This window comes from Eumetopias jubatus, unplaced genomic scaffold, assembly GCF_037043125.1.
Source record: "Eumetopias jubatus isolate StellerSeaLion01/CBP00866 unplaced genomic scaffold, mEumJub1_p1.0 scaffold_6, whole genome shotgun sequence".
Classification (NCBI taxonomy): Eukaryota; Metazoa; Chordata; class Mammalia; order Carnivora; family Otariidae; genus Eumetopias; species Eumetopias jubatus.
Genome location: NW_028274812.1, coordinates 34,317,336 through 34,332,004, shown reverse-complemented (window position 1 = coordinate 34,332,004; position 14,669 = coordinate 34,317,336).

The window sequence follows — 14,669 nt, the reverse complement described above, 5'->3', positions numbered from 1 at the left end:
ACCCATTAGGTCTGGAATCAGGCTGGGTAGAGCAGGACTTTCCACGGGAAGGAAGGACAAAAGCATCTAAGGCACAGATTCTAGCTGACTGCTTACACCAAGTCAAGGCGTGTTCACAGCCCAAGTGCTATGAGGAATGCAAATCAGGGAAGGGGAGACAGGAGAGGGAGAACTAACCTAAATATATATATATATAAATCCATGCCAGATGTTTAAGGACTTCTAGTGCCTTGCAAGTATTTAGTCTATATTCCACAAACAGCAAGGAATAATCAGACTACTGAGCAAGATAGTAACATAATCAGCTCTACTAGGAGAAAGAACACTCCAGTGGCTGTAAATAGCACGGAAGGCCGGGAAAAGATGGAGAGAGATCTGTGCTCATAGAGGTACTGTCATAGTCTTATAGAATTACGGCGGCGGCAGCCCTGTGTGTTCTTCATCTACACTCACAGCCCATGCTACACGCAGCAGGGACAATGCACACAGACACTGGACAATAGAATCTTTAAGAACCTGGTAGATGTGTGGAGGTGGGAATGGAGAAGTTACGTGCCATCTCTAACTGGGTGAATGAAGAGGTCTAACAAATGGTTAAAAACAACTAGGAGCACCTGGGTGGCTGGGGGTTGAGCCTCTGACTCTTGATTTGGCAAAGGTCATGATCTCAGGGTCATGGGATAGACCAGCACCAGGCTCTGCATTCAGCCTGGAGTTGGCTTGTTCCTCTCCCTTCCCACGCTTGTGGTCATGCACACACTCTCTCTCTTAAAAAAAAAAAAAAAAAAAATAGAATCTAAAACAAATACAGTAAAACAAAACAACTAAAGGACAGGCTCTGATGTGTTCCCACAATAGGAAAGCCTCAAGCAACATTTGGCCATGAAGTACCTGGAGATAGCAGGTAGGTGAAGAAAAAATGATGGAAACTTGGTTTCCATAAAGTCTGTGATCCCTAGCCAGCCCTCCCCAAGAGAACTAGTAGCCCCAAGAGTTTCTTCCTGTGCCTGCCTCCTTATTGAATGTAGCGTTTACCCATTTCTCAGGGGCGCTGAACTCCCACGCTGGGAGTCCACTTAGAACTCTTAAGCTTCAAAACTGTTTCAGGGCGCCTGGGTGACTCAGTTGGTTAGGCGACTGCCTTCGGCTCAAGTCATGATCCTGGAGTCCCTGGATCGAGTTCCCGCCTCGGGCTCCCTGCTCGACAGGGAGTCTGCTTCTCCCTTGACCCTCCCCCCTCTCATGTGCTCTCTCTCTCGTTCTCTCTCTCTCTCAAATAAATAAATAAAATCTAAAAAAAAAAACTTTCAGACAATAAATATTTTTAATCGGGGTAAAAGATTGAAAAGGAAAGGAAGAAGAAAAATGAGAAAGGTGAATTTATTGAGCACCCATCAAGTTTCAGATACTGGCTCAACTCTTTAAATTTGCTTCACCCTCTCAATCCCCCGTTTTCCATACAAGGACCCCAAGCTTTTAAGATGCATCAGTGCACTGCCCACCACCAGTCAGCCAGCCGGGCCCGGAACAGTCTGGAAGCAGACCAGGCTCATTCAGAAACCCAACGGCAATTTCAAACTACAGGCACCTACTCATCTCTTCATTTAAGTATGATATTTTATTCCTGAACTAAGACTATCTGCTTGTTATTTGATCCATTTGCAACCTAACTAAAAATGTGATTGCCAAATAGGAAAGACAAATGCCGAGGCGAAGAAAAGAAAATCCCGTAATTGAAAATTTTTAGGCAAAACTGAGAAAGTATAAAAGCAGTTTCCACAGCTCCTCTGTGATTCCAGCCTGGATTAGGCCTGGAGGTCTAATATCCACTGTCTGGTTGGTCTATCACAGTACAGAAATGATAACTTGCTTTTGGTTTTGCACCAAGCCCTGAGATTTTAGGATCGATCTTTAATTTCGATGCATCATTTCATTCTAGCCAAACAAAAGAATAGTATGAATTGATTTATGGATCACAGTTATTTTCAACATTTGGTTTATACCATCTTGAACCAATTTTCTGTGAACAATGAGATGAGGAAAACATCTGCTCCCAAAAATGCTAGGCCAGGTGATATAATATCCTTTTCCCGCTTCCTTTTCCTCTTCTTTAAATAGAAGCCCATCCTTGTTTACAGGATGAGGGCACGAGGTAAATTCCTTTCCAAAAAGGATGTAGTTGTGGGACATTGTTATTAAGGTATTGTGTAAAATTGTTACACGCGCTGCCTCCAGAAATTTATCAACAAAAACGTAGCTAAGCTCTCACCTACATCAGTAGTTACCTGTGAGAAGCCTAATAGAGCTAGGGGAATAATGGAAAATTAAAAGACCTCCAGGGAGGTCTTTCTCTTAACTCACTCATGCTGCTAAGCCTCTGTTTCTAAACCTGTAAAATGGAAATTACATATTCTTACCTGATACAGCTGTCCTGAGGTACAAATAGGCTGATGGAAAAGGTAGAGAGAAAAAAGAAAAGGCATTCAACTAAATTTCTTCATTGAATGTCTTTAGTGCAAAACCCTAATATGAATGCTTTATTCCCATCACACAAACGAGAACACTGCAACCTAAGGATTAATGTCAGGGCAAGCTCTTTGCTCAGATTAAAAAAAAAAAAGGCAGAGCCAGGGTTCACAAAATTCCTCTGATATAAAAGCCATGCTTTTCCCATTATCCTATCCTTGTATAAAGCGGCATATGCATTATGAAGGTGAGATATATATATACACATATATATATAATAGTTTATCATATCTAAGAACCATCACTTTTTGACTCACCATAGTTTGCAAACCACTGGTTAAAACAAATGCTACTAATAATATTATAATTTTAATTATTATAATATTATAAACACCACCAACTGTAAGTTGCATCCCAAATTCAGAGACGTTTAAATGTTAATGAAAGAAATATACATCTTAGAATCAATGAAATACAGAAATAGAATAATCAAGTAGAACCAATTTTTTAATTTTACCAAAAGGTCACAAAATTTAATTTTACCAAAAGATCACAAGATCAGGTATATCAAATTTTTAATAAATGATTCTGATACAGTCATTTATTTAGTCATTAATCTACACATTTATTTAACTACTATGTGCTTAGCACTGTCTCAACCCTCAAAAACACATTACCAAAAAATAACAATCAAGTTGCTAAACATGTTATCAGAAAATAGCAATGTTACTTAAAATAGCAATCAAGTAAGTGCTCAGGGTATGGGAGTAGAAGATTGCAAAGGTAGGCAGGAACACAAAGCGTGGGAGTAGTCAGCTCTTTCAGGGATGAAACAAGTCCTCAGTCTCTTCATGGAGAACACAAAGGCTAATTTACTTGCAAGTAGTTAACCTTCTCATCTCTCTGAAAATAGCTGGCTTCAGGTGCAAAGTTCCCATCTTTAACATGAAAACCCCTCTTTGGATTTATTTGGTCATCTGTTTATCTTCATCTTTAAAAAGGCTCATGGCCTCCCAGAGTGACACAGAAGTCCTTGCAATGGGGCACGGTTTAACTGGAAGCTGCCCAGGCCTGGATTCTTCCAGACTTCACATTTCCCCACTTATACCCATTACATTCCCTGGCTTGGTTGTTGGGCTCCTGGAAAGACTCTGGGACTGTCCTTTGGCTGACTTCTATTTCAGCATTTTTGCTGAGCCGATCCTACTGGATGAGATTCTGGGTTCTCTAGGAGTGCACATGAGCCTCCCAGGGAAGTCCTAGAAACCATCTGGTGTGCCCTGCGATCACCTGGCAAGGACATAGCTTACTTCCTTTCAGATTTCTGGTTTATGCCAAAGAGTTAGCTTACTGTAGCCTGAAAGATTTCAGATATAAACATTCATTTTTCAACACAAAAGCCACTTGCCTGCCCCATTGATACCGTAAACTTTAAATTTATTAATAAAAGAGGGAAATCCCTAAATACCTGTTGATAGTTGTAAAATTCCCTCTTAGTCCTCCACTTCCTGGATTAATGTGAGGGTCACTAGATTGGACCTAGACTATCACTCATGTCATAAATATTGTCAGTTCATTTGTTTATTGTTCTATGAGGGTGTGTTCCTTGGCCACTCATCAGTTTATTCATTGAGCAAATACTTTTGGTCTGTACCTACTAGTGCCAGGCACTGTAATTGTTGATGGTAATGAACTTGCAAAAAACTAATGGGCCCAAATTCTTAGATCCCCCAATTGAAAAAAAAAAAAAACATTTATTAAATGCCAATTATATGCTACTCTGTGTAGCATTTCATTTGTATGATCTCAAATAGCCTCACTTCTTTGCTTCTCTTTGACAAACGAGAAAACAGAAAGATTGGTCAGAAAGATCAAGCAATTTATGAGAGGGAGAACTAGGGGGGTTCACATCGGAACCCAGGTCTCCCGACTTCAAATCAATCATACAGTCTTTTTACTAAGGCATCTTGCTCACGGCATCTGGCTAAAGGAGTACTTGAGTGTTGTTAGAAGTTTCAATCTCAAGCAGATTTGTGTTTTGTTGGTTTGAGCATTGCTGCGTCATTAATGGAAACTGAGAGCACAAATTACTAGCAGCTGAGCATAGTACTAGAGCTACAGCACTCATGCCCCATACACTATGTCGTCTTTCAGCTCTATTTATTTTTATTTGACAAAAGAAATACCATGGATCCATATTTTAATCACACAAGTGCTCTCCACATTCTCTCTGTAGTGAGCTAGTCTTATCCTTTCCAGGGAAAGGGAAGTTATTGATATTTCTCAGACTTTGTATACGTGTAAAGTTAGACTGTAGTCCTTGGAACCTCGTAGCAATGAATCCTGCTTTGTAACAAAGGATTGTTCCAAAGGTGACTTACTCTGACACAGAGAATAGTTGGTTCCAACAACTAAACCCCCTTGGATTAGAGTCAGCTCTGTAGCAAAGCACTGGCTACCGCTTACCTCCCTTTTCTCTCTGTACCCTGTCCCGCTCTGAGAGGGATTGGAGGCTGTTCTTACAGACATTGTAGTTAAATGTGTACTGTCAGACATATACATAGCCCAGCATTTTAAAAAGCAAAAGCCTTTATTTCTCACAGGGAAGAACTAGGTGTTAACTTAGATCTCCTCTGGACAGTCGACAGAAAGGCTGAATTACTGAAGTAGGACCAGCACAGCAGTATAGGGTAATTTCATCTAGAACATGCTCCCAAAAAGATGTCTGGCCCTCTAGACTGCCACTCATCCTGTTATACTGAAGTTATTTGTTTTCCTGACAAATCTCCCCTACACACACACACACACACACACACCCTATACAATTAGAGATTCTTGAGGTACTCTCGACATATGGTACTCTCAAAATTTGGACCCAGTCCCTCATTAGTATTTACTGACTGGATATGCTAAGTACCCCAGTTAAAGCCACTGAACTGGCCAAAAACACGAGTAAAAGCCTCAAGAGTCCGGCTTCCCCACAGATGGGGTGGAGGCAGCCATGAGAACGCTGAGAATGGCATACTAGGGACATGCTAGAGATTTCAATCCCTGCTAGAACAGTTTCTTGGCTGATAAGATAAATGCTGGAAGTCTGTAGTAAGAATAAGCTCTTCTATTGAATCAGTCATTGTTAAAACAACCCTATATCACCTGTGAAGCCATGCCAACTATGCATTGTGAAATGGGAAGGGAAAAAAAAATCATTTCACTGTATCCTTTTACCTCCCCTTTCCTAAAGAAACCTGAATCACTATCATACCAGAAGTGACTAATTTGTCAATAGTCTCAACCGGTCTTTATCTTACTGAGCTTCGGAATATGTGATAAAAATGCAGGGAGAGAACAAAGTCTGTAATTCCTCACAGCACAGCATTAAACCACCACCAGCATCACTAATCAACAACCATCATTAAGCTTAATTATAAATTACAAGTATCTAATTTTAGAAGACCTTTGCTTTATAAATCCTAGACATTAGAGACGTTATTAACTTAGCTACTTGAAATGATTCCAGGGCCAGAAACCCTTCGTGCATTCTTGCCTCATGTTATCTGGCCTAGGACCAGTCCTGTAATCAGCATCCTTTGCTGATTACATCCAGGGGGTCAGAGGCAGCGACCATTTGGTATGAGCGGAGCATCTCTGAGAATCTAACTGTATGCTACCACCCAGATCTCTCGTCCTCTTACACCTGAAACATCCCTTTGGGTTTTAGATTTTCTTTCTTTTTCTCTTTTTTTAAAGATTTTATTTATTTATTTGTCAGAGAGAGAACACAAGCAGGAGGATCTGCAGGTAGAGGGAGAAGCAGGCTCCTCACTGAGCAGGGAGCCTGATGCGAGACTCAATCCCAGGACCCCGGAATCATGACTTAAGCCCAAGGCAGCCACTTAACTGACTGAGCCACCCAGGCGCCCCATTTTAGATTATCTTTTACTTGATCCTGATCCCCTGAGGTCCTGCTGTGATTTTTGATACGAATAGTCCCAGGAAATGTGGTAAATCCAAGCCCTATCAGTTTAACAAAGACCTGACTAAGGGAGGACCCTGATGTGGAAAAAGTGTCAGAAAAGGAGGAAGCACACCTGCTGCAGACTAATACACAAATACGTGGCAGAGTATGAGTCCGTAAGCCCTTTGCTCCCAGCTTTGAACCACTACTGCTTATATTTTGGTTGGGTTTGAATATTTCCAACTAGAATTGAGACAGCCAAAGTAGTATGAAGTATTGGGATAAGAGAGGAAGGAGGAAGCCATTGCAGGTATTCAGGATAGGACAGCCCAATGATGTTCTGCTGAGTTTCGGATTTGCATGGCATACGGGGACCTCTATTCCCCTTCTAGCCCCAACCTGATAGGTCTGTGGTTTAACAGTGCATGAATTTCCCTGACAGTGTGATGGACCACACTCCCACATTGGCAGGTTAGGCAGAAGCGATGGTGTCTAATCAACTGATTCAAGGCACAGTGTCCCCAAATCGCTGACCCCTAGAGCTACTGTATGGCCAAGCGTGACAAGCAATGGGCAAAATCGAGGGTTGGGGGGGTGGAGGGGGTTTGCTCCTCCGGCCTCCTACTCCTTGAAAGACCTTTCTAGGAAAATGCAGATTATTAAAGGGAGCTGCAGGGTAGAAAACTTAGCAAAATGAGTGCTAACTCTTCTTTCTAGGACATGGGTGGTGATGGTGCTATTAGCCATTCCTGACAATCACAGGATGCTGAACAGGATGCATATATCAAGTACAATGACTAGATGGTTTTGCTGTTGAGAGAAAGGTGACATAGCAGGGACTTGCTTTGAAAAAGAAAAACCCACTAGTATTAGGGGTTCATCTTACTATGTAGAGTAAGATGCTTTCTCAAAGCACAGCAGCATGTATCATGTGACTGTGTTTTGATCAGGACATCTCTTGTAAATGCAGGTATCACAGCACCTGCCATTCCCACTAGGCAGCCCACAGTCCCTAGAAAAGGGGTAGCCAATCCTCAACAGCCATGTTCTCTACCATCCACCTCCAGCCAGAGCAAATGCTTAATCCAGGGGTATCAGTGTTAAAAAGAACAGTGGCTTTGGGGGATCTGGTATGATGAAGGGCTTAGATAACAGAGGCACCCAGATCCCTCCCACCTTTAGTGATTCTGTGATAATATAAATCCTCTAAAGAGCACCACTTGTTACGTTTGCTTACTGTGTGCCAGGCACCACACTAAGTGCTCTTCACAGATCACCTACTTTATTTCTTACAACAGTACATGATATCGTCCCCAATTTATGGATAAAAAAACAAAACTCAGACTCAAAGACAGAGTTTACAAAGGGTTCTGTCTTGCTTATACCTTTTAAAGTCTTTTTAGTTAAAAAGTGTACTTGTTTAAAAATCACACACAAATTCACAGAGGGCAAACCAAACAAAATCACATACCACCAGACTGAAAAGAAAATGAAATAGTATTTTTATAAGCACTCTATTTTATCAACTGATAGGCTTCACTTTTTACTCTGCTTTTTAAACTGCCAAATCAAGTGAATGGATTCATTATTTTAAACACAATGTTGCATAAATCTCAAGGATTCCTGTGACAAACTTCTAACAAGAAGTACAGCTGTGATACTCTGGTATTGAAATCAAAAGCAGCCTTAAGGAAACTAATCTGGATCTGGGGTTTAGTGTTAAAAATGCCTTGGCCAGGGGTGACTCCACTTCAGAGCAAAATGTTTTTCATCCACCTGTCATTTCCATCATGCATTAATATGAAAAGGCAATATTTTACCAGTTATCATAATGAGATGAACTTTTAGCTTTAATTTGGTTGCCACCTGCTGGCTAAAAGACAAAATCTTCCCTCTATAACAAAATGAGCTTGGTAACTGAGGACAAATGTACACAAAGGAATTCTCTATCATCCGCAACACAAGTCTGGGTGACATCAGGTTATTTTCTGAAGGGATACTAATATTTAGGGTGTCCACGGTGCGTGAGACACTAGAGATAAATTATTACATTTAATCAGCCCCCAACCACGTGGCTGATCTAAGTTACCAATGCCACTCTTTTAAAGAAAGCAATGAACTTTGGATCGCACAGCCAAGAGTGGTAATGAATTCAAAACCAGGTCTCACTCAGACGTCAGCTTTTCTTCATCAACCCATGATCTTTCCATTATGCTGTGATTGGCCTCTGCAGTGGTAATGTCCAAGTAATCCCATACTATAAAGAAAATTCTGAGGAGTTGAGGCTTAGAAACAGAGCTACAACTCACTGCCTAGAGTCACAAAACCTTCATGCTCTTTCACAAGTTGAGAAGAGACAAGCCAGATAAACATTTAGTAAATTTGGCAGGGATTAGTCAAAGTAAGGGAGAACGACTGTACTGTGAGAGCCATCAATAAAAGCAATTTTAAGGAATCAGAAAAAATAATGGATTTTATTTTTTTTAAAGATTTTATTCTTAAGTAATCTCTACCCCCAGTGTGGAGCTTGAACTCACAACCCAGAGATCAAGAGTCACATGCTCTACCAACTGAGCCAGCTAGGTGCTCCCAAAATAATGAATTAGAAATTATAATTTCAAATATTCAGTCCTTCAGAAAAAAAAATGAAAAAAGGAGGGTTGGATATTTTTCATTCATCCATTTAGGAAACAGTCACCTGCACATCCATCTTCTCAGGACCATCTGTACTAGGTGCCAATGGAACACATACACAAACTAGCTCCCAGCCTCAAGGAGCTCATGATCCAGTTGGCCAAACACCAATATAAAGAGAGCTTCTATACTCTGAGCCCCTTTCTCCGGCCCCTTTTTGATCTACTATCTCCCTCTCTGAGAGGCACCAGGCACTATCTTTGAAAACAGCAATGGCTAGTGTTTGAGTGCTGGTTCTAGGCACTGCTCTAACTCCACATATGTTAGCCAACTTAATCTTTATGTAATGGTATGTGATAACTGGTATCTTTAACCTCTCTTTTACTGATGCAAGGGGACAATTGGCCTAAAATCACACAGATCTCTTAAGTAACAGAACAGTGTTCAAACCCAGGCACTTTGCTCCATGGTTTATAAAGATGAGGCTATGCAGCCTCTAAGAGAAGTAGGATTGTCCTGGTTTCAAGAACAGGAACATAAAATTCAGGTGACTTATCAGATGTTGTACAGGTAAGCAGTCAGAAGTGGATCTTGCTCTCCAGCCATCAGTCCAGCTCTCGACTACTACCACCGTGTTCTCCTGAAAAAAGGAATAAGGATACAGCGAGCGTGGAGAAGACTCATCCACATCACCTAGAGTAGTTCAAGGTCAGGTTTTGGGAACAGAACCTGTAGCGGTGATGACTATGGAGTGGGTCTATTCCAAGTGAGGCTGCTTGGAGGCCATGAGTGACTTCCCACTAGGCTGTGAATTCCTCCTTTATCATGGAAGCCCAAAAGGGCCTGACCCAAAGTAACATCCCGTAGGGAGAAATGATTAACTAGACATCTCAGATATACCCAATGCTTTGAGGAAGCACACGAACTCCCATTGACATGGTTTATCAAGTTAGAATGATTGCCAACTTTGGGGGCAAATTTAAAAGGCAGCTTTACATTCTGGAGTCAATTGGAAAAAATATGAGAATTACAATCTACTCCAAACATCACTCCAGAAGTAACGCCTACACAAAATCATCACTCTTGGATGAAATTTTACTTAGAAGTTTCGGAAGAAATAACATTATTTAATAACCATTTCTCACATTCTTCTAATACTGCTATAATTGGAAAATACCGTTATAACTAGTACTTACCACCAACCAAAATACTGACACTGAAAGCCGTGTGTGTATAATGAGATATACAGACAAATCTGGAAAGTAACCTGTACAGAATTAGAAAGATGAAGTCATGGCTAATGGTCATCGACAAGTAGACCTAAAGGAATTTGATAAATGTTTTTCTTTTTTTTCCTTTTTAAGTAGGCTCCATGCCCAACATGGGGCTTGAACTCATGACCTCGAGATCAAGAGTCACATGCTCTCCTGACTAAGTCAGCCAGGCAGCCCTCTTCTTTGATTCTTTTTATTCAATTTCTCAGGGCATTAATGCTTATATGGCTCCATGTTTTCTTCCCCCACCCCGCCACACACAACACCATAGAAGGATGTGTTTGTTTTCCTTTATGAGGGCTGTGGGAGGTGGGAAAAGAAAAATGCAAGTGGAGAAAAGAACAATGTACTCTGATAAATGTAAGTGATTCCATAGAGAATTTTACAAGTGAGTTATAATTTTCATTGTTCTAAAAATCTTTATAATCATTGCCAATAGCTTGAAGATAGATACATCATGCTCTGTCCCTGAGCTAAATAAACTGTATTTGTTTTAAGCACTAATGCTACATTTCAAGAAAAATGTGTACCTAGAGATGATGATTGGGATGGTATAAAAATCTCAAAATGTATGAGAAAAAAGAAGTAGGGATGCTAGTCCTCAAAAGGAAAAAAATATTCAGAAATAAGAGCAAACATTTTTTACTGAATATATTATAGACTGGGAATTGTGCTAAATAGTTTACATGCATTATCTCATTTATTTCTTACAACTACCATACTAGATATTATTTTACAGAGAAACTGAGGATTAGAAATATTCACCCAAGATCACAAGCTGACAAATGAGGAAGGTAAAACTTCTCTACAGGCCTGCCTTATATTAAAATCTAATATCTAGGGCGCCTGGGTGGCTCAGATGGTTAAGCGTCTGCCTTCGGCTCAGGTCATGATCCCAGGGTCCTGGGATCGAGTCCCGCATCGGGCTCCCTGCTCCTTGGGAGCCTGCTTCTCCCTCTGCTTCTCTCTCCCTCTCTCTCTCCCTTTGTCTCTCATGAATAAATAAATAAAATATTAAAAAAATAAAAAAAATAAAATAAAATCTAATATCTAGGGGCACCTGGGTGGCTCAGATTCTTAAGCATCTGCCTTCAGCTCAGGTCATGATCCCAGGGTCCTGGGATCAAGCCCCACATTTGGCTCCTGCCTTGGTGGGGAGCCTGCTTCTCCCTCGCCCTCTGCCTCTCCCCTGCTCATGCTCTCTCTCTTATCTATCTCTCGGTCTCAAATGAATAAATAAAATCTTAAAAAAAACCCAAAAACCTAATATCTAGTTCAATCTGCTATAGTGACTACAATTTAAGGGACGATACCCAGCCTCTCTTGTAGAGGATGTGGTTCTGGAACCACCTCTGCCATCACCTGGGAAATAAGACTTTAGGTAAATTATCACCTCAATACATGAATGTTCTAACATCTACAAGAGTTGGGATGATTGCTAAAGTCTCCTATAGCACAAATTCTTGTAACTCCAAATATTGGAAAATATATTGAACAGAGAGTGAATTTTATGTTGGTCTAAATGGCAGAACTAGAATGAATGGGATGACTCAGTGACTATCTAGAATATCTGGATGTTTCTGGTACTACTCAAGAATAAAATGGAGAATCTCAAAATAAGAGAATATGTAAATGAAAATACAGATCTTAGACTTATTCAATGCTGAATACATCCATACCTTAGGAGTACAGTATTTTGATTTATTTCCTAACAATGGTAAAGTAGAACCAAAAGTAGACCCAGAATTCAACTATTATAAAATTCTAAAATTATATTCTGTGTACCTTTTAACTATTATTTTTTCACTCTATTCAAGGCAGTGTCTTTTTTTAAAAGATTTTATTTTTAAGTAGTCTTTACACCCAACATGGGGCTTGAACTCACAACTCCAACATCAGTTGCATACGCCACGGACTGAGCCAGCCAGGTGCCCCAAGGCAGTGTCTTTCTTTTCTTTCTTTCTTTTTTTTTTTTTTAAGATTTATTTATTCTTAGAGAGAGAGAGAGAGAGAGTGGGGAGGAGGGATAAAGAGGGAGGAGAGGGAGAATCTCAAGCCAACTCCCTGCTGAGCGTGGGGTCCTATGCAGACTTGATCTCACAACCCCGAGACCATGATTTGAGCCAAAAGCAACAGTTGGATATTCAACTGACTGAGCTACCCAGGCAGGAACCTCCCCCCCAAGGCAGTGTCTTTCAAAAACCTACACAAATTCTGAATCCCCTAAATACTAAAATATTTCCATAATTTCAAATAGTTTAGATATATAACTTGATACTGCTAATGAAAAATGTTTTAAAACATCCATAATCAACAAGAAAACTTCATGTTGAGTATTTATTGGAACAATCCATTATCCAAAGTTTTTAGGTGACAAATTTATTTTCCTATCAAACCAAGGTTATGGTTGAAAAAAAAACTAAGAGACTGATAGAAAATCCATGTTATAAGCCATTCTACTCTAAAAATGATCACTTCTATGGAGATGACTTGCAATCTTGATTTCTATTCTCAATCTCTTCATTTTAATATGCCAGTCTTGCATTCTGCTACCTGCTGGAGATCTCTTATTGGGCATCCCTTCAATATCTGAACTTTATATATGCCCATGTTGTGGGTCTATGGAGAGTACAGACAAATGCCTCCAAAGATTTTTAAGTAGGCTCCACACCCAAGGCAGGACTTGAACGCAGGGACCCTGAGATCAAGAGTCTCAAGCCTTACAGACTGAGCCAGACAGGGGCTCCTCTCCCAAAGAACTTTTAAAAAATGACTGCAATGAGAGGCACCTAGGTGGCACAGTCAGTTAAGTGTCAGACTCTTGATTTTGGCTCAGGTCATGATCTCAGTGTTGTGAGATTGAGCCTCGTGTAGGACTCCACACAGCACAGAGTCTGCCTGAGATTCTGTCTCCCCTGCCCTCTACCCCTCCCACTCATGCTTTCTCTCTCTCTCAAATGAATAAATCTTAAAAAAAAAAAAAAGTGACTGCAATGAGCAGCCCTGGGTCTACTGATGCAAAGTAATCTGAAAGACCAATCGACTCTCAGGATAGCAGGACCATGCCAAGTTTATAATCTTATTGAGTGAACATATTTAAACAAAGATCAAAGGGGTGAGGGAGGAGAGACTTGGGCCAAGCAGGTAGAGCAGAGAGATGCATGGAAATGGCAGTAAATTGCAGGAAATGGCAATACCTATCCAAATGATATCCAGGAGGCCAAGAGCCTTACCAACTGGATATGGAAGCTAGGTAGGCCTTGTCTTTGAGAGAAACCTCAAGTCTAATGCATCTAACACCTCTTGTTTTTACTGACAAAATCTTTTTTTAATGGCATGGCTTCACATGTTGGTCTGCCTAGAAGGTACTGTGCTTATCAAATTCTTAAGAATTTCCCATATCTACGTCACTACTGATCCCCAATAACATGTCAGTAACATGGTTTCTAACTGACTTGACTTACAGAGTATGAATTGGCCATGTCTAAATATTCCATCCTTGTGATGAAGCAAATATACATGAAGAAAAATATACAAATATATATCTTTGCAACTTGTTGCATTGATATGTTACAATGTGAACACTCAAGTAACCACTACCCCAGTTAAGAAATAGGACACTGCCAGCCCCCAGAAACCTTGTGCTCCTTCCTTCCATGCCCTTTCTTTCCTTCACTGCCCCCTACTATCTGAACTTACATGATACTCAAGTCCGTGCCCTTTTTTTTTTCTGGAGAATTGCCACCTAAGCATACATCCTAGAGCCATGATTCGGTTTTACCTCTTTTTTGAAATTTATATGAATTTAAAGATACAATATTTATTCTTTACTGCCTGTTTTTTTGTTTATAATTTATGCTCATCAGGGGCACTGGGTGGCTCAGTCAGTTAAGCGTCTGCCTTCAGCTCAGGTCATGATATCAGGGTCCTGGGATCAAGCCCCACATTGGGCTCCCCGCTCAGAAGGGAGTCTGCTTCTCCCTCTCTCTCTGCCCCTTCCCCCGCCCACACTCATTTTCTCTCTCAAATAAAATCTTTAAAATAATAATAATATATGCTCACTGGATTCATTTACACTGTTCAAGTAACTGTAACTCATTCATTTTCATTTCTTATAGTACTCCATTGCATGGATAGATCAAACTTTACTGTGAAGAGAAGGTTGCTTCCAGTTTTTACCCATACAAATAACATGTTATGAAAGTACTTGTATGTCTCTTGGTACATATGTGAACACATTACAATTGAAGTATTTACCCAGGAGTAGAACTGCTAAGATAGGTATGCATTATCTTCAACTTTAGCAGATCATACCAAACAGTTCTCCAAAGGGTCCATAC